The sequence below is a fragment of the Miniopterus schreibersii genome, assembly GCF_964146895.1.
Source record: "Miniopterus schreibersii genome assembly, chromosome: 3".
NCBI classification, from domain to species: domain Eukaryota; kingdom Metazoa; phylum Chordata; class Mammalia; order Chiroptera; family Miniopteridae; genus Miniopterus; species Miniopterus schreibersii.
The window spans coordinates 50,806,448-50,829,833 of NC_138103.1; the positions used below are offsets into that span (position 1 = coordinate 50,806,448).

General features: G+C 33.5%; 1 long non-coding RNA gene across 1 annotated transcript in view; it reads left to right on the forward strand.

The window, feature by feature from the left end:
* The window catches only part of LOC308554743, a 281,185-nt gene extending 261,926 nt beyond the window's left edge, over nucleotides 1–19,259 (forward strand). Inside the window, exon 4 of the long non-coding RNA XR_013998439.1 lies at nucleotides 17,358–19,259. This is a non-coding gene — a long non-coding RNA (uncharacterized lncRNA). The remainder of the gene's footprint in view (nucleotides 1–17,357) is intronic.
* Nucleotides 19,260–23,386: the final 4,127 nt, after the last annotated feature.

The following is a 23,386-nucleotide window of genomic DNA, read 5'->3' on the forward strand; positions in this document are numbered from 1 at the left end:
GCCACTAGCACCCTGTAAAGCCTCTGCAGATTGCCTAAGAATGTAAAATAGTGCTAAAGAGGAAAAAAGCAAAAACAACAGATTTTTTTTTCTGTTTCAATCCAATTTTAATGGGGAAAATATTGCTTTTATTGATGACATTATGGCATAGTTATCTTTTCAATAAATGTGTGATTGCTTTAAATGGCTATAAAAAGATTTATCATTGGACACATCTCCCAAATCAAAGATATGCTAAAATTATAGAAATGCATTATGTACTCATAGTATTTAGGTTAGTAGAAAACTTACTTTATAATTAAAGCAAACCCAGCAACAGTTGTATTCAAATTAACCCTAATCATTTAAAAATGTAGTATTCCACAATTAGATGAATGAATGCCACAAATCTCAGGAAATATTTATGTAGCAGTATTTTTATTGTTATACATTGATGACCCAAGTTTAAATATTTGAAAGACATTGGCATGTAGATGATAATTAAACAATGGTATGGATGAGATCTCTTAGGAAGAAAAGTAGATAGAGGAGAAAAGAAGATCCTTGGCAGATGCTGGGGACAGTGTGTATTCATAAGTGGGGACTTAAAGTGACTGAATGGTAGCAAAAGCTTAGGCTGGAGAAAAAATAATTACCGCCCATCCCCACCCAGACAGAATGATTAATATTTTGCCTACTGCTGAGGAGAGAGTGATATGAGGCTGGTCATATTGTCATTTTGCTGTTAGTCAATGCACATTTCTCTTTTCTTATGCCTCCTTATGCTTGTGACTGTTCTAAATATGGCCATCACAAGTCTGCTTTCTTGGGGTTAATTCACCTTATTAACATGTTGGAGAAGGCCATGACCTGTTTTTTTCTGCTTTCCTGCAGAAATGATTCATATGACTTTAAAAACAAAAGTAATATAAGGAATGTTTTGTTGTCCTAAGGCTGCTCCCTAATTTTTTGAGTTCTCATCTGTCATGACGTTGTTTTATGATCGATTTAAGCTATATGATGAGAAAATGGCAAGGATCTTCTTAAATTATTAAGTCACAAATAAACTGCGTAACTCTTGGCATGGTTGCAAGGCTAAATCACCCTAAGGTGGATTCATTAGACTATGAAGCTAAGAGTCCTTGTATGAAGAAATAAACTGAACAGCAGCTTGCTGTTGACTTACAGCCCTGTTGTAAATAGCTGAATAGATGTTGTCCTCTTGGGAGATTAGTATTTAATCTTTAACAGGAAATTTCAATGCACTCATCCCTCTGGACAAGTACACAGCTGTAAAATATGAAAGCTAGAGTCCCTCCCATGGATGAATAGTTCCAACAAGGAGCATTTCTCCTACCTGAGACGTTTATCATTTGAATGTGTTTACCAGATTATGCTGTGTCAGGGTCTGCATCAAGCAGGGAAATGAAAGTTCAGATCAGCTGAGTTATGGAGAAGGGCTGGATAAAAATTGACAACAGCAAAAAGGTCTAACTGAGTTTAATTCCCAAGGAAAGATTCTTAAAGCATAGTGTGTTTCATCCTGGAATAAAAGTCATTTTCACTCTCTCAGAAAAGAGTAATTTGTCATGGAGGATGAATGAGCACAGCCTTTCCAGTGGTAGCTGCCCCTGGATGTTCATAACCAGTTGGTCCTGTCTGCATACTATCTAGCTAAATTTCCTGGTACCTTTTAAAATTTTCATCTAATCGGGGGAAAAAAAAGATAAACCAGCTAAGTCATAATATGGAATAATAAAGTTAGAGGGAAAAGTAAAAAGAGATCACAATGCTATTGGAGATATTTAAACTTTATTTTAAATAGTAAAAACTAGGTAAGATTTTGCAAAAATAAATAAATGAATAAATAAATAAATAAATAGCTTTCGTGAAACTTGGAATCTACAAAAAATACAAGGGAAAGAATATCTAAAAGAAACAAGAGCACATCTTGTTTAAATCAACCAATAAAACAAACCAGGTACAATATGTTTCTAACGATGGAAAAGAAACCCAGAGCATGGATAATCCATGAAAAAGGCGACAATATGATGCACAAAAATATTACTAAATAATATTATTCAATAAAAAACAAAAGAAAATACTGAGAAGCATCTAACTCCTATAAAGAACAACTTCAAGTTTAAATTTAATGTATAAAGATTCCAAAAAATCCAGTAAACAAAAATAAAATAACTCAACATGGTCTCCTACTTTGACTTCACAAAATCAAACATATGAAAGCAGTGAATATGTAAACATTTTAACTTGTAAACTCTACCCATATTGTTTTATTTATTTATATATTAAATAGAAATAAATTCTCAGATCAAAGGAAATAAAAATATTATATATGTGTATATGTATGTATAAAATACATGAATAACTTTTGTAAAAAGTTAAAAAAACAAACTGATAACCTGCAAGATAAGTAAAACAAACTGATAAATTGTAAGATGAGTAAAATGGAGAAAAATGCTCACATACTAACAAATATGTTTAAAATAGAATAAAATATAATTCTTTTAAAAATATAGAAACAATATAAAAACTATCAATTAAAATCTAAGACATAGGTGTTAACAATTTCAGTTAAGAAACTATAACTGAAAAGAATAAAGCTTAGAGATAGAAACTCAATAGACGTGTTGAATAGCAAAAAGGTTATTGACAAAATACAGAAAGTGAATTCCAGGCTGGTTGATTAAGTTTCTGGGAAAGGGGTAAACAGCAAGTAGGTAAAGTATAAAACTAGGTTTGGTATCAGGGGCTTTAGCATTGTGATACCATTTTGGGCCTGTGCTTTTCTCTTTAACAATATATTATATAGCTTTTAAGTAATGCTTTCTAACATATTTTGAGTCACAGTCCTATTTAAAATCTGATGAAAATGATGAATCTGGCTCTCCATATAAAATGCATACTCATGCATAAAATATGCAAAGAATATCAGGGATTTATGAATCCCTCGCAGTCAAAGTTTAAAAATCTATGTTATAGAGAAGATATATTTAAACAGGTCCTTGCTAGTTCTGGAATCAAAACCACATACACTGTAGCAGAGGAGACCAGCTTATGATTGAGTGACCAATGAATAGTGTGTGTGCAGCTTCTAGGCTAGGAGGAGACCATCAAACAGGAGTGACTCCACATGAATAATGGAAGGATATTTTTTCTCTTTGGTTTCTATTAGGTCCCAGAAAATCCAGCAGATTCCAGGATGGTATACCTTGAGACTAACACACTATAGACAAAGTAGAAAGGGAGCAAAAAGAGCTGAGTTAGAGCCAGTCAGCAAACTAGAGCCCACACCAAATCCAGCCTGCTACATATTTCTATGTGTCCCAAAAGCTAAGAATGTTTTGTAACACATTTAATAATTTTTTTTTAAATATATCTTTATTGATTTCAGAGAGAGGAAAGGACAGGGAGAAAGAGAGATAGAAACATCAATGATGAGAGAGTCATTGATCGAGCCCACAACCCGGGCATGTGCCCTGACCGGGAATCGAACCCCGATCGCCTGGATCCTAGGTCGACGCTCAACCGCTGAGCCACGCCCGACTGGGCTCACATTTAATAATTTAAAAGATTAAAAAATAATAATATTTTATTATATGTGAAATCATATGAAATTCCAATTTCAGTGTTTACAAAATTTTTTTATTGGAACATAGCCATGTTTATCTGTTTTCATGCGAATTCTGGTTGCTGGTGCTCTACAGTGGCTGAGTTATAGTTGTGGTAAAGACCATATGGCCTGGAAAGCCTAAAATGTTTTATGTCTGGCCCTTTACAGAACAAGTTTGTTGAACTCTGATTTAGAGTATGTGGACAATTAAATAATAGCAGTATCTCAATTAGGACACAAGGTTTCCACACAAAGCATGATGCAAAGGATGCCCCTATTTTCAGTCCTACTTTCCCTTTAAAGCTTGGGGAATGATTGCCTTAACAAAAACAAAGTCTATGAATATTCTTTACTTCATATGGAAAGCTATGATTTGTGAATTTATTATATTTTCTAATTCAAAGGGTAATCTTAAAAAGCTCCTATGCTCCTTAGGTACTTCACTGCATACATTATGCGGGTTCTATATTGATGTCTTCCATTAACTGAAATATAAGAGTTTTTATATAGTACACCTTATTGAAGTAATTTCTATACATACAAAAAATACAAGTTATAAGTATAAAAGTCAATGATTTTTTTACAACGTGAAAACCAACAAAGATTCAGAAATCTACTACCTCTGTTACTATTTTTGTCCTGTCCAAAGTCAGTCTACCCTGACTTCTAAAACCATAGACAAGATTTTGTGCTTTATATATCATTTTTTGAATCTTGCTTTTTCACTCAACATTGTTTATGCAATTTATCCAAGCTGTGTCTAGCTCTAGTTCATTTATTTGCATTGATCTATAGTGTCCCATTGTAAGTATGTAAGTAAAAACATATATTGCCATATTTGACCCATATGCAGTTCTTGATTTTTTTCTTTTGTATCAAGTTGAAAATTATTCCTATTATGTAAAAGTGAAATTGATAGGTCATATGCATAATTATCCTTAGGAGTTACTTCCATAGAATTTTCCAAAATGTTGGACATATTTAAAATTATGAGAAGTTATGAGAATTCTAGTTACTGCAGAAATTGATGATTAAAAATTCCCAGCTATTTGCATAGGTGTGTAGAGGAACCAATTGTGATTTTAATTCTCTAATGAAGAATGGTTGAAGGATTCATTGTTTTCAAATTTTATTACAAAGCTACAGTGCCCTCTTAACAATGCAGTATTGTATAAATAGGTATAGGTTAATCGATCAGAATAGAGAGTCTAAAATTAAACCCTTGTGTGTGGTCAATTAATTTTCAACAAGTATGTATATGAAACACAATACACAAAATGTAATCTTTTCACCAGATAGTGCTGGAACATTTGGGAATTTATATGCAAAGAAATAAATGTTATTTCAAGTTATATTTAAAAAGCTAACATGGATCTTAAACTTTAATGTAAGAACAAAAACTATTAAAATTTTAGAAGAAAATATAAGTAAAAAAGGTTTTTAACCTTGTGTTAGGCAAAGGTTTCTTAGTTAGACTGCTAAAACCATGGAACTTAAAGGGAAAATGTATATACTGAAGTTCATCAAAATTTAAAAGTTCTCTTTGGATAATGCTGTTAATAAAATAAAATACAAGACACAAACTGAGAGACAATATTTGAAAAACACTTATCTGATAAAGGGCTTGAGTCCAAAATACATGGAATTTTCTTGCCACTCAATAATAATAAGTAAAAGATATTAGACAACACTTTTGATCTAGAAACAAACAAATACTTCACCAAGGTATATATATGAGTGAGCTCAAGACAAGATGCTTAACATTGTTGATTAGCAAATTCAAATTTAAATCATAATAGGCACTACAACATGGCTAGAATGAGGAAGACTGACACTGCAAAGTACCTGAAAAGATGAGAAACTTAGATGTTCAAGTAAGTGAGAAGATAAGCACAAAGCTGGTCACAAGCATAGTCATTCTGAAAAAGAGTTTGACAGTTTCTTATGAACCCAAATATACACTGGCTACATGACCCCATGGGAAATGAGAGCAAATATCCACACTAGGGCCACATTAAGGGCCTCTAATGATGCTTATCTCCCCCCCAAAATTGTTCATCAATTATGATTAAATAAACAACTGTTGATACACAATAAAAGAGAACAGACTACTGATCCATCTACATGGATGTATCTCAAAAGCTTTACAGCATGCGAAGGAGCCAGACCCAAAGCCTGCACAAGCAAGAATCTGTTCATATTGCATTCAGGAAAGGCAGATATTTAAGATGGGTTTGAATGACTGAGAGATGGTTATTTTTTTAAGTGGTTTGTCACTGGTGAATATTATTGTTGCGATGTGTTTTCTTTTCTTTTGCTGTACGACATTCATACCACTTGTATTTAGATAGCAAATACCTGGGTAGTGAGTAGTCCTTGTATTGCTGAATTTACTTTGTATAAATTCAGTAAATACATGTCAACCATGTTCTAAGCAATTTGTGTGCACTAGCATAGATAGAAAAGAATAATTTATATCCTGTGTATGCCTATGGATTCTTTATATTTAATGAAGGTGAGCATTTGGCTCTCAGTTTTTATATATTTGGAGGAAACAGTTTGGTTTGGTTTTCCTCTAATACCTAGCAAATGTTATTGAAAATGTTTACCTCTCTCTTTTACAGCATCCTTCCTTTGGTTTGCAGGGTTTTAGTGTAATATACTTTTGGTGCTTTATATAAATTCCCAACAGAAAGAAGCATTTCATAACACAGGGCAATTTTAGTGATTCCATTAGTTACATATTACAACATGACAGCAATTAAATTGGCACATTCAGAGTCAATACATGCCATTCCTGCTCTAAACAACATTAACTTACTGCAAATGCTTGTTTTTGTTGTTTGAAGATTTTTCTTCAGGTGTCTACCCATATTTAGGAATTTAAGAATATTGGGGGAATGTTACATATTGTTAGAAAATAGAAGAGAGTTCAGCTGTCATTTGCAAACATATAATGAAACTGGAGTTATCACGAAGAGATGGAGTGGGGGGGCAAGGAGGTGACCCTTGAAAGAATCTTCAGGTATAGTAGTATGGTGAAATTTCAAAATTTAGGCTATGATTGGGGAAGGGGCATAATGAATGCCTTTTTCTAAGGCTACTTTTACTACAGCACAACTTTTGCCCCTCAGTCATATTATAGTAGGCATTTTTAAAATATTCCGGTGATTTTAATGTACTTAATTTGACTTTAATGCATATAGTTTACCTAATTACAAACATTAAGTAAAAGACTTCATGTTCAGTGGTGTGCTAGCTATTATAATCAGCACTAACAGGCTCAAGAAAGTGCTGAGGTTTATTCCTTCCCAACTCCTCCTTTAGTGGCATCACACTGGGAGTTTAAAATCTGCCTTGGTGGGAGAATTTACTTCAGAGAAATTGTGAAACGCTACAAATCAGTCCCTTTCTCTCTGGAGAGCCGATTGTTAACAACTGAAACATACAACTACATAAAATCAAGCCTTTTTCTTAAGTAGACAAAAACATATCTGAATGCTCAAAATAGGTTTAAATAATTTGAATACAAAGTACTTTTACTGTAACGCTCCGTATAACATAAATCAATTTTTGAATAGATACTACCTGTGAGATTAATGAATGTCATTTACAAACGTTCTGGTAAATAAGCTAATACAATAGCAAAAGATGTGTTTTTTTCTGTGGTAAAAGACATGGATATCTGATAAGAAATCTCAATAGAGTTTCAGCCAGTAATCCTACAAGAAACAGATTTAATGTAGTGAATCCATCCCTACATTTCTTTATTCGGTAATTGGTACTTGGTAATTGGCAAGGTTACCTAGAAAGAGCATTTGTTTATAAACAAAAGAAGGTTGCTGAAATTATAGATATAAACTAAATATTATAGGGAAATAAATAAAAGTATAAAATTGCTGTTCATGACAATTTGAAGAAAATAATATGTTAAATAACAAAAATGTAGCATGTAATCAGAATGGTAATAGAGTAGAAAATTATATTTAGATAGTATTAATGTTGTAGTTATTGATTGCTGAAGTCTAAAGCTGTTTACTTCCAAGTAGCCATTCATTTGTGCAGCATAATTTTATCTCTAATATTATTTTCAATAGCTATTATTTTTCAAACGTATCTTTTAAAATGACAATTAAGAATAATTGAAATTGCAACACTGAGTAGGCTTTGCTATAATTCACAATTACTTTAATACTGAAAGATGACTTATTCAATAATTTCCATTTGTCAAAGGGAATAGCTTCTCTTATTCAAAAATATATTATTTGTTCAAACTGATATGTGTAATTATGGATAAAATCCTGGCTGTTTAAAATAACCTAAATAAAATGATTATTGTGTAATGATCAGGCTGTGACTTTGCCCTTAAAACTTACTAAAGAAGAGCTGTTGGGAGTTCAAGGAACTCTTGTGTCCCACTGTCAACAGGACAAAGGTGAATCACATTAAAACTGTTCAAAGAGTCTGTAATGAGCAAATCTCAGGTAAAAGACAACTAAGAAATGCAAGACTACAGTAGGCTTATTGGTATCTTTTTCAAGTCAGAAATTAGTTCCCACTAGGTTTGAATGCAAATCCAGAATTTAACATCCAGTGTTGATTAAATCCTAACAAGCAGAATTATCCTGCCTACCTTAATGGCAGACCAGTGGTTCTTGATTCATTGCTTCTTAATTTATAACTAGTCACCCATGATGATCCTTAAAACTTCCATATTGGCATTAGTAGCCTCTTAAATTGAAAGGCAATGGAAATAAAATAACTTCCCTGCATTGCAAATTTCCTCACTCAAAACAATGTTGGTTACTTTTAAAAATGTAGTGAAAATATTTTAGTTTTCTGCCACATAGTCTATAATTCATGGACTTTTATAGGCCTATTTTATACAGGTGCTATACTACAAAAATCCTATTTATCACCACTCCAATAAGGCTCTCATTTTATTCTCTTTCAATAATTTCATCTGGAATGCAATATGAGTATAGCTAGAGAGGGACAGGTTAGGAAAATCATTACTCTTTCAGATACAGATGTAGTAGATAACTTATTTCTGGAAGATGCTAAAAGTTTTAGGATCAATGCCTATTAGGAGTAGATTTTTATGTATAATTAGTAAGTAAGCAGCTGTAAGCTTTATTTGTAAAATGTGCAGAGAGTAAACCCAACCACCAAGCAGAAAAAGTTTAGTAGAAACTAGGAACAGCCATAGGAACCTCAATCTTGGTGAGACAGATGCTCATCGACACTAGGTCTCTAATCTGTGAACAGTTTCTTTTTCTAACACAAGAGAAACTGAGCATTTAATGCAACCAAAGGTGGATGCTGGTTCTTATAAAATTACTTTTTATAGAAGGATGAATAAATAGAAGCAAAACATCAATTTATACACCATGAAAAAGAATCTGAAACAGTTGGAAAACAGCACAATCTAAAAATATTAAAGGAAATTATATCTGAAAAATATTTGTTACAAGAAACATTTCAAAATGTATCTGCTTTGTACTTTCTAAAAATTCAGTGAAGAAAAAGACATATTGGAAAGACATGACAAAATTATATAGACTGATAAAAGTATTATGATAGAGGAACAATTGAAAACAATCAAATATTTATGGTAGAAAAAACTCTTTTTTTTTTAATGCTGAAAAAAATGTATAAACCCAGAAAATAAAAAAATAGAGGGATAGAAAAAAATGCATTACCTCTTTATGAATGCATGGAAAGACAAATAAGAGATGAAAACTGAAAACAAGTGACTAAAGAATTTGCAATCAAAATACAAGGAATGAGTTTTCATGAAATATACAAGAAAAATTGAACTGGAACAAAACTCAGTGATGCAATAGATAAAATCATTCTTAACTTTGAAAAGGTTTGAATATACAATCAAACTGGATTATGATGTTTCAGACACAATTGATTAAAAGGGAACCAAAAGGTAAAATTTTCGAGCATTTGTGTTCAATCACAAATCACAAATTAAGAATACACCAAAAGAAGCTGCTCTAAATTCAGAAAAAAAATTATTAGAAATATGTTTTCAGAATAATAGCTCTTGTATGTAAACTACAAATACTGACTTTGTTATTTAAAGGGATGTATTAGAAAAATGTCAGATAGTCTCTTTACTTGATATTTTAGAAGTCTTTGATTGACACTATTTAGGTAGTAGAAAGTTTTCTTACCAAAATTGTATTTTTTATTCCACTTCTCATCAATTAGAATATCTTTGAATAAATAATAAAGTAATATCTCAATTGAAGGAGAGAAAATAATTTGGAAGGCCTTTCTATTTAAAGGATTCTGAATATTTTCTCCTTAAAGAACCTAAAGTAAAATATATCTCTAATGGATGCCTCATTTAAATAAACATTCAAACAAAAAACTCCCAGGTTTTTTATTTTATTTTTTGCTTTTATAAAAATTTTCAGTTTCTGAACAGAAGCCAAATGTGTCTGATTTTGTTCAATCTTCTAAAAGACTACTAGATACTTAAGGAAATTTCTGTAGGGTAGAATTAAGCTACAAATCCCAAAGATATTATAGTTTTTAAATATGCATATATTATAATAGGATCCAATTGGTATTTAAATATTTTGACTTTGGGAATGATGTTATTGCTTCATCAAAGTTAGCATATGTAGCTGTTTCAGAATAATGTTATTGATTTATTTCCACCATTAGTTAAGGGTATAAAATTATTTACCTGGGTGTTATTGTTACTAATTTTCTAGAATTCTATGTGACAATTAAATAGCTTGAACTTATGGCCAAGTAAATTCACTTCAAGTCCTTTTTATATATAAATATAAAATATTATGGACTTTTTCATCACCACACATAGGGGAAAAGAACAAATTTTTTGTATCACAGAATAAAGAAATACATTTTATCTTAAAAAGATCATTCTATTATTCCTGGACAATCTACAAATAGAATTACACCTGCTTTGTGAGGTCAAAATTAAAAAATACTCTAGCACCTTTCATTTGTTTTTAAACAATGAGTATACATTTATTTTTAATAACTTTGGTATTACATCATAAATATGATCAAAATGTCATTTAGCTTCCAAAAGCCTTTGCTACCTGTGACAGACACCTTTGGTCTGCACATCACAGCTGCTCTGTCTGTACGTGGTTCAGTCAAAGGTTCTGTAGTAACAGCGTCCCACCTCAAATGTGTGCCACTCGGTTTTCTACTTTCTGCCTCAGGGTTTCTTTGGTGCTGCAATAATCTAATTTGACCACACTTATGAACAACATGAATACTTGAGGTTGTTAATGCTGTAAAGGTGTCCCTGAAACCAATGGGGGTGCTGGAGTCCCTGGACCAATGAATGTACTGGCTTCCTTTCCTTCAGGTAGACATCTGTTGGAGGACTTCTTTACTACTTAGAGGTTCCAGCTAAGTTCCCTGTGGCATTAACAATGCCCTCTTACATTGATTTTCCATCTTCCCTGACTTTCCCTCTTTCCACCCCTTTATTTCTGTTTGCTGGTATCACCCCATGCTAAGCTACCTTTATCCAAGTCTTATCTCATGCTCTGCTTCCAGTGAAACACACGATAGTCCCTCTGCCCTAGAAAGCAGATATTCAATATGAGTGTTTGAAACAGATCATCACTAACATTTGTAAAACTATCCTCTGTGGTGGATTGGATATGGGAAAGCTACAAATGAGGCATTTAAACAGTATAAGCTCAATAGTAGTGATAAGAAATGTGAAGTCGTCCACTGTTCGTTAGCTGCCTTAGAAGCCATGAAGAAATAGTAAAAGGCTCAGGTCAGCAAACATCACTCAAAGCAGACTGTAAAACCAGGGTCATCTTTAAAGTGAGTGTCATTTTGTGCAGGCATAAACATTAGTAAAACTTAGGATCAAACTTCAGTTATAAGAGACAAAACAGTCTAAATAATCAACTAAAGTTTTCCAATTTAACAGTTTGCCAGAACAGCTTTGGCAGAATCTTAAGAAATAACTCAGAAAGTTTAGGGATTAGGGAATTAAAATGGATTTATTATATGAAACCAGAGAACCCACTGGCTGAAAATAATCTATGATAAATGCTTGAAAATAATCCTTTCACTGAAGCAGTAAAGACAACTCTAGTGAAGAGCCATCATTTTGTAGAAGCTCAGTTGTGACCCTTTGCTGTAGATCAGGGTTGGCAGTAGGAGATGCTCTCATGAGCCTGAGCTCTAGATTCTAGAGTCGATGGGAATGACAGAATTCCAGAATAGTAGAAGGCAGGTGTCAGTAGTAATAAAGCAAAGGACAGATCTGTATAGTTACCATCAGGGATAGCAGCACATAGAGCATGTTACCTTGACCCACAATGATCTGTGGTAATGTGTGAAGACATGATAGATGTTTTTAAGGGATCACAAGAGCTGGTAAATAAAATAATAATAATAATAATAAAAGGCTAACCTCAGTTCTACAAGAGAAAATGTTGATCCCTCACTCAGTTTCAGATCTGTGTCATCAGATTCAGAGCTCATTGATTGAAGGAGAAGCTGGGCACCTATGAGGAAGACTCTGAAATGTTATGAGAATATGCAATAAATTGTAATCTAAATTCTGAGACACTATTCTGAAAAAATACTTGCATATATGTACAAAGATGTATAGAAATCAATATTCTTTGCTTCATTATTTTTAAAATTGAAAATTTGAGAAAAAAATATCTTTTAAGAAGGGATTATTTCAAAATTATGTATCCATATGTAGGAATGCTCTGCAACCTTTTTTTTTTCTTTTTTTTTTAATGAGAAACAGGCTTTTATGTGCTGATGCTAAAAGATCTCCAAGATATGTAGCTAATTGGACAATATATCAGATGACATATAATTTATGTAATAAAACAGCTATGTTTATATGCACATAGGTAATAGTTTAAATTCATTTTTAATGATTGGAGAGATGTACACCCAACTGTTAATAGTGGTTATCTAAAAAGAGTGGTAACAAGGAAGCCAAGTAAAGTTTAGCAGTAAGAAGGAAGAGGCTTGTTATACTTCTTTAGCCTATATTCCAAAGCATTGCTTAAATCATTTTAAAGAGGAGATGGGTTCGTGTTACATTTGTATATCTTTTTTCAAAATAGTAGTAGGAAATGATGCAGCAAATGCATCTTTAGCCCGGGTGCCCCGCCTCTATCACCTTCTCTCTTTTTCTCTAACCCAGAGATAACTATAAGCAGAATTTTGTAATTCATTCTTTTTTTAAAAAAAAAATAGTAATACTCATATATAGGTAGCCCTAAATACGAGTTTTACATGTGTTATATGTTATATTAGTTCAAACTCTATTCATTGTTCCTTGACACAGTTTTCACTTCCAAGGTATTAGGGAGAGTCGTGTGTAGCTGTGACCATTCATTTACATTCTGTTCCATGGCAACTATATTCTATTGTGGGACTATAACATAATTTATATCTTAGGGATTACTCTCTTGTTTTGTTTTACTTTTTAAAAATATATGTCAATAAATTTCACCCTTTCTTCTTTCCTCATATTGATTTTTATGCTGCAAAACCCTTCTATATACCATTTAATTTACATATCAAATTTAGTAGGACCAAATTTATTATTTTTTATTTCTAAAGAGCATTTTAAATTGTTAATTTGATTCATTTTTCTTTGACTCAATTAGAAGTGTATTTTCACTTTATAAATGTATGGAAGATTTAGTTATACTTTTTATTACTTTTGTGTTAAAATCTCCATAGGCAGAGAAATAGGTTTAAACTCACCTATTCTTTAAAACTCACTGAAACATGACCTTGTGAGTTTAGTTACAGTTTTCTGCAGATTTAAAAAGAATGTATATTCTCAGTTTTTTTAGTTCAATGTTCTTTTAGATCAAGCTTAACTTTGTGTCTTTTAAATCTATATTATATCTCTTTCTGGAGAAAGATTTGTTAATTATTTGACAGTCTTGTCAATTAATTTTTCAAAATCTGTTATTTTTTACTTTCAATTTTTTAATCTAATTATTACCCCAACACAAGTTCAGAATTTTCACATCTCATGGGTTGATTGAACATTTTATTACAGTAGTGTGGTGTTTTTTATATTTCTAGTAATGATCTTAGCCTTAAAGTCAAATTTGCCTATATCAATGTAGCTGTGACATTTTAGTATTTTATGTTAAATTTTAATACTTTACAGAAAAGTATAACCAGTATAAATGCATATCTCAATGAATTACCTCAAAGTATACAGATATCTATCAGATAAAGAGATCCAACATGCCAGTACCTCAGAAGCCCATAAGTGTCCCTCCCAGTCATTACTTCCCCTCTCCCCCAAGAGAAATCACTGTTCTGGCTTCTAATACCATACTTCAGTTTTGCCTATTTTTGAACTCAATATAAATGGAATGATATAGTATGTAATCTGCTGTACTAGGATGTTTTCTTCTTTCTTTAGCTATAGTTTTTTTGATATTTTATAGTATTTTATTTTATGAATGTACTGCAATTTGTTTAGCTGCTCTACTGATGGACACTTACGTTGTATCAAGTTTGGAATTCTGACAAAGAATACTACTAGGAACATTGCTGTACTTTTCATTTGGTGCCCATATGCAGTGTTTTTTTCTGTTACATATTTACCTACAAATAGAGTTCCAGATAAGATACCCAGTTAAATGCAAATTTAAGATAAAGAACAAAAAATATTTTGATATATGTATGTACCAACTAATACATGCAAATATACTAAAAAGACTATTCAGTGTTTATCTAAAATTCACATTTAACTAGGTGTCAGGTATTTTTGTTTGCTAAATTTGGCAACCCTACATAGAAATAAAAATAAAATATTTAATGTTGTTTTTTTAATCAAATGGCTGTCCAGCTATACTAGAAAAGTTTATGGAAAAGACCATTTTTGTCTCCACTATGAAATTACATCTTGGGTTTGTTCAAAATTGACTAAAATATGTGGGGATTTCAAGTGGGATGACACTAATTCTATAGGTCAACTTGGGAAGAAATGGCATATTCATTTAGGTCTTTACTTTTTCTGAATATACTTTAGGGATCTATGTCTAGGTCTTGAACATGTTTTGCTGGATTTGTCCTAAACATATGATATTTGGTTGCTACTTACGTATGGTTTTGTGAAAATTTGCATAACTAGTATGGCACTACCTACCAATATCTACTGTTCTCTCCATGTATGTTTAACAGTTGTGATTTTTGTAAATAATTTAGTAAAGTTATATCCTGTCACCTGACTGTAAGATCTGTTAAGGCAAGAATTATGCATAGTTTTATTCATCATTATATGCACAGGTGGAAGGTTTTTATTAAATGCGGGCAAGGGGGGTGCATAGGATGGCCCTTGGCTTCTGATGCTGGTGCAGTGACTGCTGACTCTGCTGGTCCTTGTCCCTCCTCTCCAGATAGCAACTTATTTCTTTCTTTCCTTTTTTTGTTTTTTGGGTTTTTTTTGGTGCTCTTGCTTATAGGAAACTGGGCAGGAAGCAGAGTCAGAGGATCAGGTGGTCCGCAATGTTCTAGCCAAGGTGGAAAAGGGGAAGGGTAGAGCTTGATGCCTTTGTTCTCTAATCTAACTTAACTGTCTCAGAGTGATCTTTATATTTCACTCACAACTAGTTAAAATATAAGAACACGTGGATATAGAAAGCGACTAAGGTTTGCCCTGCATTGTTAGAATTCAGGATTCTGATGGATTCATTTTACAGACTTGGTCAGAACCTATGTTGCATTTAATTCAGATATCCAGATTTTTATGATGAACAATAGAAAACTTTTAAGAAAAGCAAACAGGATAGGAAACCTCTATATTTAAATTTTTTTTTGTTTATTTTATCAAATAAAGGAATATTACACTACACTTACTCTCAAGTATCTCAAGAGTTAATAAGAGCATTTGTCTCTGTGGTTCTCTACAGAACAACAAAGGACAAAGGATGAACCATTATGAATTAGCTGTTGGTTGGATATATGACAAACATTCTAATCGCTAGATATGCCCAAACATGTAAGGGACCTATCACTCTATCAAAGATGAATTGTGTCATTCTTAGTGATACAATGATTTTGTGATGTAAGTCATGCAATCTTTGTATTCTAATATATGATGAATATGTTATGTATATTCTAATATATAGCACATACATATACATCTTATTTTAGGAAGGTAATAGTTCATGAAAAACAACAGTAATGTAGGGGTATATGAAACAAAAAGAAATTAAAGAGATGGAATAAAAATATACTGTTTCTAAAAACATTTAAGAGATTATTCATCTCTTCCTTTCTAATTTTCTTTGAATTCAATGGTGGTGTTGCCTTTTATATTTTGAAATAATTTTTAAGTTTTAAACATAAGGAAACAAAAACGGCTGTTCCTGCTATTGCCCACATCTTTTTTTTTTTTTTTTTTTTTTTTACTTGCAGGCATAAAATTATGCATCAGTAACTTTGTAGGTAAATGTGGATACAAGTAATGTAATGCACCATTTTAATTTAAATGTAAAATATTTATTGCTCTTACATAAAGTCAATAACATCCATACTGGTGAATAAGTGCCACTGATCCAAATCAATTTTTTAAATTACATAAAAATTTATTATTTCTCATAAGTTTATATTTCTTTAGATAGTATGTAAATCTTTGAAAGCAATTAACACATCCAAAAGCACTTTGTACATCTATGAATTTTTAATGCTCCCTTGCATGCCATCTTTCTTCCAAGTAGAAAAAAATAATTCCTTTGAATGTCCCCTCCTTCTTCAAATGTTTTAACTTCTAGCACTGAAGGCAGCTAGATAGAACATAAATAACATATTAATTTTCATGGCCTAGGAATGAGACACCACTACAAATAAATTTTCAACTGTTTTAAAGGCCTCCCGATCACATCTAGCTCAGATACAGCCATTGGCTGAATATGTGGGAAACAAACTTTTTAGATGACATGAAGGCCTACGAGGAAAGGGCATATCACCCAGAGGCTGAGGGGTTAGTCACTGAAGGTTATGGGAAACAATTAAACACAAGATGGAAGCAGGAAATGATGGTGAATGAAATGAAACCAGTGCTCCACATGGTCAAAAATTGTACTCTTCAGATTCAAATGTATTTATAAGGAAGTGTCTTTATTCGACTCCAGCTGTCTATAAGCAAGATTTTGTAGAATGAATTACATTGATTCAGGGGTGAGTTGTAAATTCTGATTTAGCATTAGTTAAGGAAAGTGATGAATACCATCAAGTAACCAGTTATTTATCATTCTTTCATAGTCAGTTGGTTTTGGTTTTGGTTTTAATAGAAGTCGTTCTTGAATTTCTCAGAAAGGACTGTGTTTACCCATTGCTTTGTGATGATAATGGAGCAGACTTGTGTGTGTCTTTAAGGGGACTTAGTTTCTGATGATATCTGGTTAATGGCTGAGCCTGGGAGGCAGGCAAAAAATAGCTTTCATATTTTGATTTTGATTTATTGTTGGCCAAAGGAAGTACATGTGTGAATTAGTTGGGTTGTTATAGGCTAGAAATGGAAGTAAATAACAGGATGATTGGGGTCCCAAGTGTTGCCATAAAATAGAGTTTGAATCATACTGACAGAGAGGCTACAGACCTTTTTTCCTAGAGAACTTTATGTGGCACAGTTTCTGAGAGTGAGTGCCTGAAAACCGTCCATCCTGACTCCCAACCACAAAGGTAACCAGAGTGAAAGAGATACACATATTTCATTTTTCTCCAGGTTTGGGAGCATCGAATGATGCCATGGAATCCCAATCAGAATCCTCCCAGTGAGCATACCCAGGACCCTCAGTCAGTCTCAGAGGAAGATACCTAGATGAAAGCCTGCTTGGAAAAGAACTTTGTAAGTACCTTTATATTGTTGTTTATTTTAATTTTGTATTTTGTAGTAATGTTAGATTTACAGAAAAGTTTTAAAGATAACACAGAGAGTCTTCATATGCCCTTCACCCAGATTTTGCCAGTGTTAAAATGTTATATAATGATGGTATATTTGTCAAAAGTAAAATTTCTGAATTGCTATCAACTAAACTCCAGGCTTTATTCAGATTTTGTCAGATTTTCCCCAGTAGTGCTCCATGTCTGCGCCAAGGTCCATGCAGGATACTACATGGTATTGAATCATCATTTGTCCTTTGTGTCTTCCAATCTGTGACTAAATCTAACCCTGTTTTATTATGACCTTGACAATTTTGAAAAATATTTAAGAATTTAAGGATTATTGTCTTTATACACATATTACAAAGAAATAGAATTTTGAATCATAGTCTGTCCCTCCATTTTGTCAAATAAACTATGGCTGAGAGAATAATTGGGGAAGTTTGGCAATACCGAAGAGGGTGGAGCTGGTGACCTCCTGGGTGCTGTGGATGTCAATCTGACAAGAAAATCTTTTGAAACTAAAGAAAAAAACCATGTGCAGTGCATACGGGTCCTGTTAACTGAACATAAGAAATTGCCATAAAGGGGTGGGGGGCGGAAAGCAAAGCAAATAATGAGGTAAACAGAATGCATATATGTATTTCATATTGTAAATGATTTAATATGAATATTGTTTTCAGATAATTTTGCCCTTCTAAATTTATTACTGCTCTTTCTGTGCTTTCTTTGATTCCATATCATATTGAGAGTTTTGGTAAATTTTATCTCCTTCACATATTAGATATATCTTTTAAATGGTAGCAATAAAATAGAGCAGATGGTAGAGAATAGACTTGTTTAAAGTTGAAGATTATAGAGCAGTTAAGAAAAGGTAAGTCTTTTACTTCTTTATTCTGTGTACAAAAAAGTTCTTTCTTTCTAGAAGACACCATTTATTGAAATTGATCTTTTGAAATAATTCACACTCTCATGCATATAAGGTTTTAATGTAAAATCTTGTATTATCTATCTGTCAAGTACTGATAGACAATGAAAAATGTATTCAGGATTCGCCTGTTTTCTCCATATTGTTTTCATTCTTTAAGTCACTTGCTTCAATTTAAATGCTGTTACCTACTCTTTTATCTGTTCAGAATTATTGATGGAGATATATGGTACTGTCAAAGACAAAATTCCAAACAATTAAGATGATTGTATTCAGGCTGTTGCAATAGGGAGAACAGATCATATCTGAAAGTCAAAGTGTCTCAGCAGAGTGTTTTTGCCATAGCCGTTTATGGGGATGAATAAAGGAACTGTAGACTGGATGCTTTACACTCAGGGTTATTCTGTTCGTAGGGAAGACACAGGTGGTTATTTAAACAGGAAATGTTTATCTCTGTGTCTAGCTAACTTCAGGGGGACAAACAGTTTTAATTGTAGTTAATTACTCATGAGACAAAGAACATAGGAGTTGGCTAGGGGGGAAAGGGGAAAAAATCTGTATCTGGTCTTGTCATCAGGTATAGGCAAAGGGGAAATTCTGGTTTTGGTTTTGGTCTTGTCAGTACCCACCATAAAAATTATTTACTCCATTATTTGCATTATTTTCTCCATTAAATGTTGTATCATTGTCCTAACTGCGCAAACCATATTTAAGACAGACTGGATTTCAAACATCTTTTAAAAGTCCATCTGGGATATGAAGGAAGGCTAGATTCTCAAATTTCTTCACAAAATGTGGCAAAGACACCTAGCTGTCAAAAAAAAAAAAAAAAAAAGGAAAAAAGAAAAAAAGCCTTTCCCTTCCTCTTCCAGAGAAATAAATTGCCGGGTTATAAAATCCATGGTATTTTACGGTTTGTACTTTAGAATTTAATATTGTTCAAACATAACAATAACTTGAATTTTCTGGGCATATAATAGTGGTAACTGTGTCTTTTCATTCAGGGCATTCACTATCTGTAGTACTATCATTGTGCTATATCTTGTTGATATTTTATTTTGAGGTATTTCTCTCAAAAATTATGTCTACCTAAACTTTGACCTCAGTCTATAACTCTTAACTCTCCCATTTTGCCTATGGACATTACTGCTAGCATCCTAAAATGTTTTCAGTTAAGAGTTTTAAAAAGTAATTATTAGTGGAATTGTTATTGGTGGGGAACACCCCGTTTCCCCACCTGTTGCTGGGGGATGTGGGTTTCTTGCAATGTCACAAGAAAAAGAATTTTCTGAGACTTGCATGGGAGAATGAATGGCATTTATTTGCATGGAGTTAAATCCCCGAGTTCTCACTGTCCCATTTCCCTCCATCCCTCCATGGAAGAAGTGTAACTGTGCCTTTAGCAGGGAGAGGGCTAAAGCTGTTGCCCAGAGTGTTCGCTCCATGTTGGGTAGAGTCCAGTCCAGCATCAGGCTGGCTTAGTTTCTGTTCCCAGTTGTAGTCCATCAGTTCATTGCGTGTGGGGTCCACATGGCCATGGGCCATGCGACTGTGGAGGGAACACAGGCGAATGCAAGACAGACACAAGTCAAGAACACCACGAGAGTGAACTCCTTTGTCTGCAAGATTATGTATTCCCCAATTTTCTCAGGCTTGCAGTGGCTCCACCCCCTCTAGACAATGATCTCTGTTCCCAGGTTTGACTGACAGGCACCTTGCCTAGGTCATCCCAACTCCACTGTGCCTGTGTCCATCTCCCCTTTGTCCAGTCCCTTCCCCCAGTGATCTTCAGGGAATGGACCTGTGTTCCCTGGGGAGTGTGAAGTTGAAGCTTCCTGGTGAAGCTGCCCAAATGGCCATGTTTATAATGTCTGGCCTCCCTTTTGCTCCTTTCCTATTACTAATAACTAGCTAATTACAATGGTAACAGAATCAGCCATATTTTATAATACTTATGTATGTATGAGGAAGGGTTGTGTATAAAGTGTTAAGAGTAGATAAATAAATGTTAAAACTACCCATAGTGTGATTCCAAACCATTACTAAACCGAATAGTTTTGCATTTCGGGAACTGCTTGGTCTTCCTGCTTTGGGTAGCTAGCTTTAGTGCCGAGTCCTAGAGGGGATATGCCCAAGAATAATGTGTTGTTGTTTTTACTTTAGATATGAGATGAAGGAAATTCTTCTTACAAATTCTTCTTTTTAATTTTTCTCTTTTTATTGCTTGTCATTTTTATTGTGGTGAAATATTCAAAACATAAAACTTACAATTTTAATCATTTCTGAGTGTACAATTTGATGGCATTAAGTACATTCACGTTACTGTGCAACTATCACAACTTTCTATCTCCAGAACTTTTCCATCATCCCAAACTAAAACTTCATATCCACTAAACATTAACTCTCTGATTCTGCCTTCCCACAGCCCCTGGTAACCACTATTTTTTTTTCTATAATTTGACTATTCTAGGTATATCATATAAGTGGAATCATATGATATTTGTCCTTTTGTCATGGCTTATTTCTCTTAGCATAATGTCGGCAAGGTTCATCTATGTTGTAGCATGTATCAGGATAATCCTCCTCTTTAAGGATTAATAAATATTCCGTTGTTTGTATATTCCATTGTTTGTATATACCATATTTTCTTTTTCCATTCATCTGATGATGGATACTTGGGTGGATTCTACTTTTGGCTGTTGTGAATAGTACTGCTAAAAATACTGGTGTGAACATTTTTGTCTCTGCTCTCACTTATCTTGTGTATATACCTAGAGGTGGCATTGCATTGCTAGATCATATGGTAATTCTATGTTTAAGTTTTTGAGAAACTGCCTTACAGTTTTTCACAGCAGCTGCACCATTTTACATTCCCACTAGCAATGCATAAAGGTACCAATTTCTCCACATCCTCGCCAACACTAGGTGTTTTCTTTTTTTTGCTTGTTTTGTGTCTTATAATAATAGCCATGCTAATTGGTATGAAGTAGCATTGCATTGTGATTTTGATTTGCATTTCCATAATGATCAGTGACAATGATAATTTTTTAAATGTGCTTATTGACCATTTGTATGTCTTTGGAGAAATACCCACTGAAGTCTTTTGACCATTTTTGGAGTGGTTTGTTTATTTGCTTTTATTCCTTTGTAATCAAAACAAAGAATTAATATTAAAAGCAAGATTCAAATAGCAACAGGCAAGTTGGGTTTCAAAGCAGAGACCTTGGTAAGACCCTTAAATGGGTTTTTAAGTGGAAGCAGGTAACTACTTCTATATTACCACTAACTGATGAAGTTTCAGGCATTATCCAGACAAAACTAAAAAGTGTGTTACACCCTTATCTCAATAAAATCTATGCATTTCTTTGCAAGGTCTTTCCACCCTTCTAATACTCTTGTCCTGGAAGATAGGAAAAGTCAGGTTTGGGGGATTTTTCCAAGACTTCTGGGATATAGTCCTGAATTGGTACCTGAGGGATAGGGTTTGCTACAAGCAAACTGTTGATTCATTCTAGGGAAAATCCATTTTTATGCGCTTATCTCCAGTGTTCCCTCTGCTTATCACCTTTATATCTAAGAAGAACCTTTAACCATCTTTGAATAGAAATGTTACACAGAATAGCTGATGGGAGCCATGGCTCAATGGGAAATCAGACCTGCATTCAGGAGCAGCTGCCATCATGGAGCCACCCGGGGCTTAGATGTAAGCATACATTTTATTCTCTGGGTAGCACATTTTCTTAAAACCCTCTGAACCACCCTTTTTTGTAGAGCCTATAGTTAATATTCTCAACCAACCAATAAACAATTGAGATAGTAAAAAATAGGAGCACAGACTCTAGAGCCAGACCAGCTCAGCTACTTACTAGATTAGTCACTTTAACTTCTAACCTCTCTGTACCTCATTAGGTTCTAGAGAGAATTAATTTATTTTAATTTTATTAAAAAAGAAAACCTAATTTTCTAATAGAGATTATCATTGGTTAATAACATTATATAAGTTTCAAGTGTACAACATTATGTATAATTCAATATTTGTATACAATATAACATGCTCACCACCAAAAGTCTAAGTTTCACCGGCCACTATAAATTTGACCCCCTTTACCCTTCACCCTCTCTGCACAGCCTTTCCCTCTTGGTAACCACCAGTCTGTTGCCTGAAATAGGAGCTTTGTTTTGTTTCCCTTTCATTTTACATCGCATGTGTGAGTCAAACAAGCTGTGCCCTTTGCCCTTCTCCGCCCGACTTGTTTCACTTAGTGTAACAGTCTCAGTATCCACCCCCGGTGTCCTACATAGCAACATCCCATCGCTTTATGGCCGAGCAGTATTTCATTGCTCATTTACCCGATCATCCGTCAGTGGAGTCAGGTTGTTTCCGTATCTTGACTATTGTAAACAATGCTGCAGTGAACATGAGGGGGCATATTGTTTTCATATTGTTTGGGTAAATACCAAGAGGCATTGTTGGAGCATATGGTAGCTGTATTCATAATTTTTTGAGGAATCTCAATACTGATTTTCACAGTGGCTCCACCAATTTACAATCCTACCAAGTGTATGATGGTTCCCTTTTCTCCATATCCTCGCCAACATTTATTATTTCCTGTCCTTTTTATAATAGCCATTGAAACAGGTGTTAGGAGATATTTCATTATGTTTTTGATTTGCATTTTCCGAGTAATTAGGGATGTTGAGCATCTTTTCATGTGCCTGTTGCCCATCAGCATGTCTTCTTTGGAAAAGTACATATCCAGATCCTCTGCCAATGTCTTAATTAATTTGTTTTTACACTTTTGAGTTGTCTGAGTTCTTAACCTCTTATTGGAAAATATCATTTGCAAATATCTTCTCCTATTCAGTTGTTTGCATTTTTGTTTTACTTATGGTTTTCTTTGCTGTTCAGAAGATTTTTAGTTTGATGTAGTCCCACTGAAACA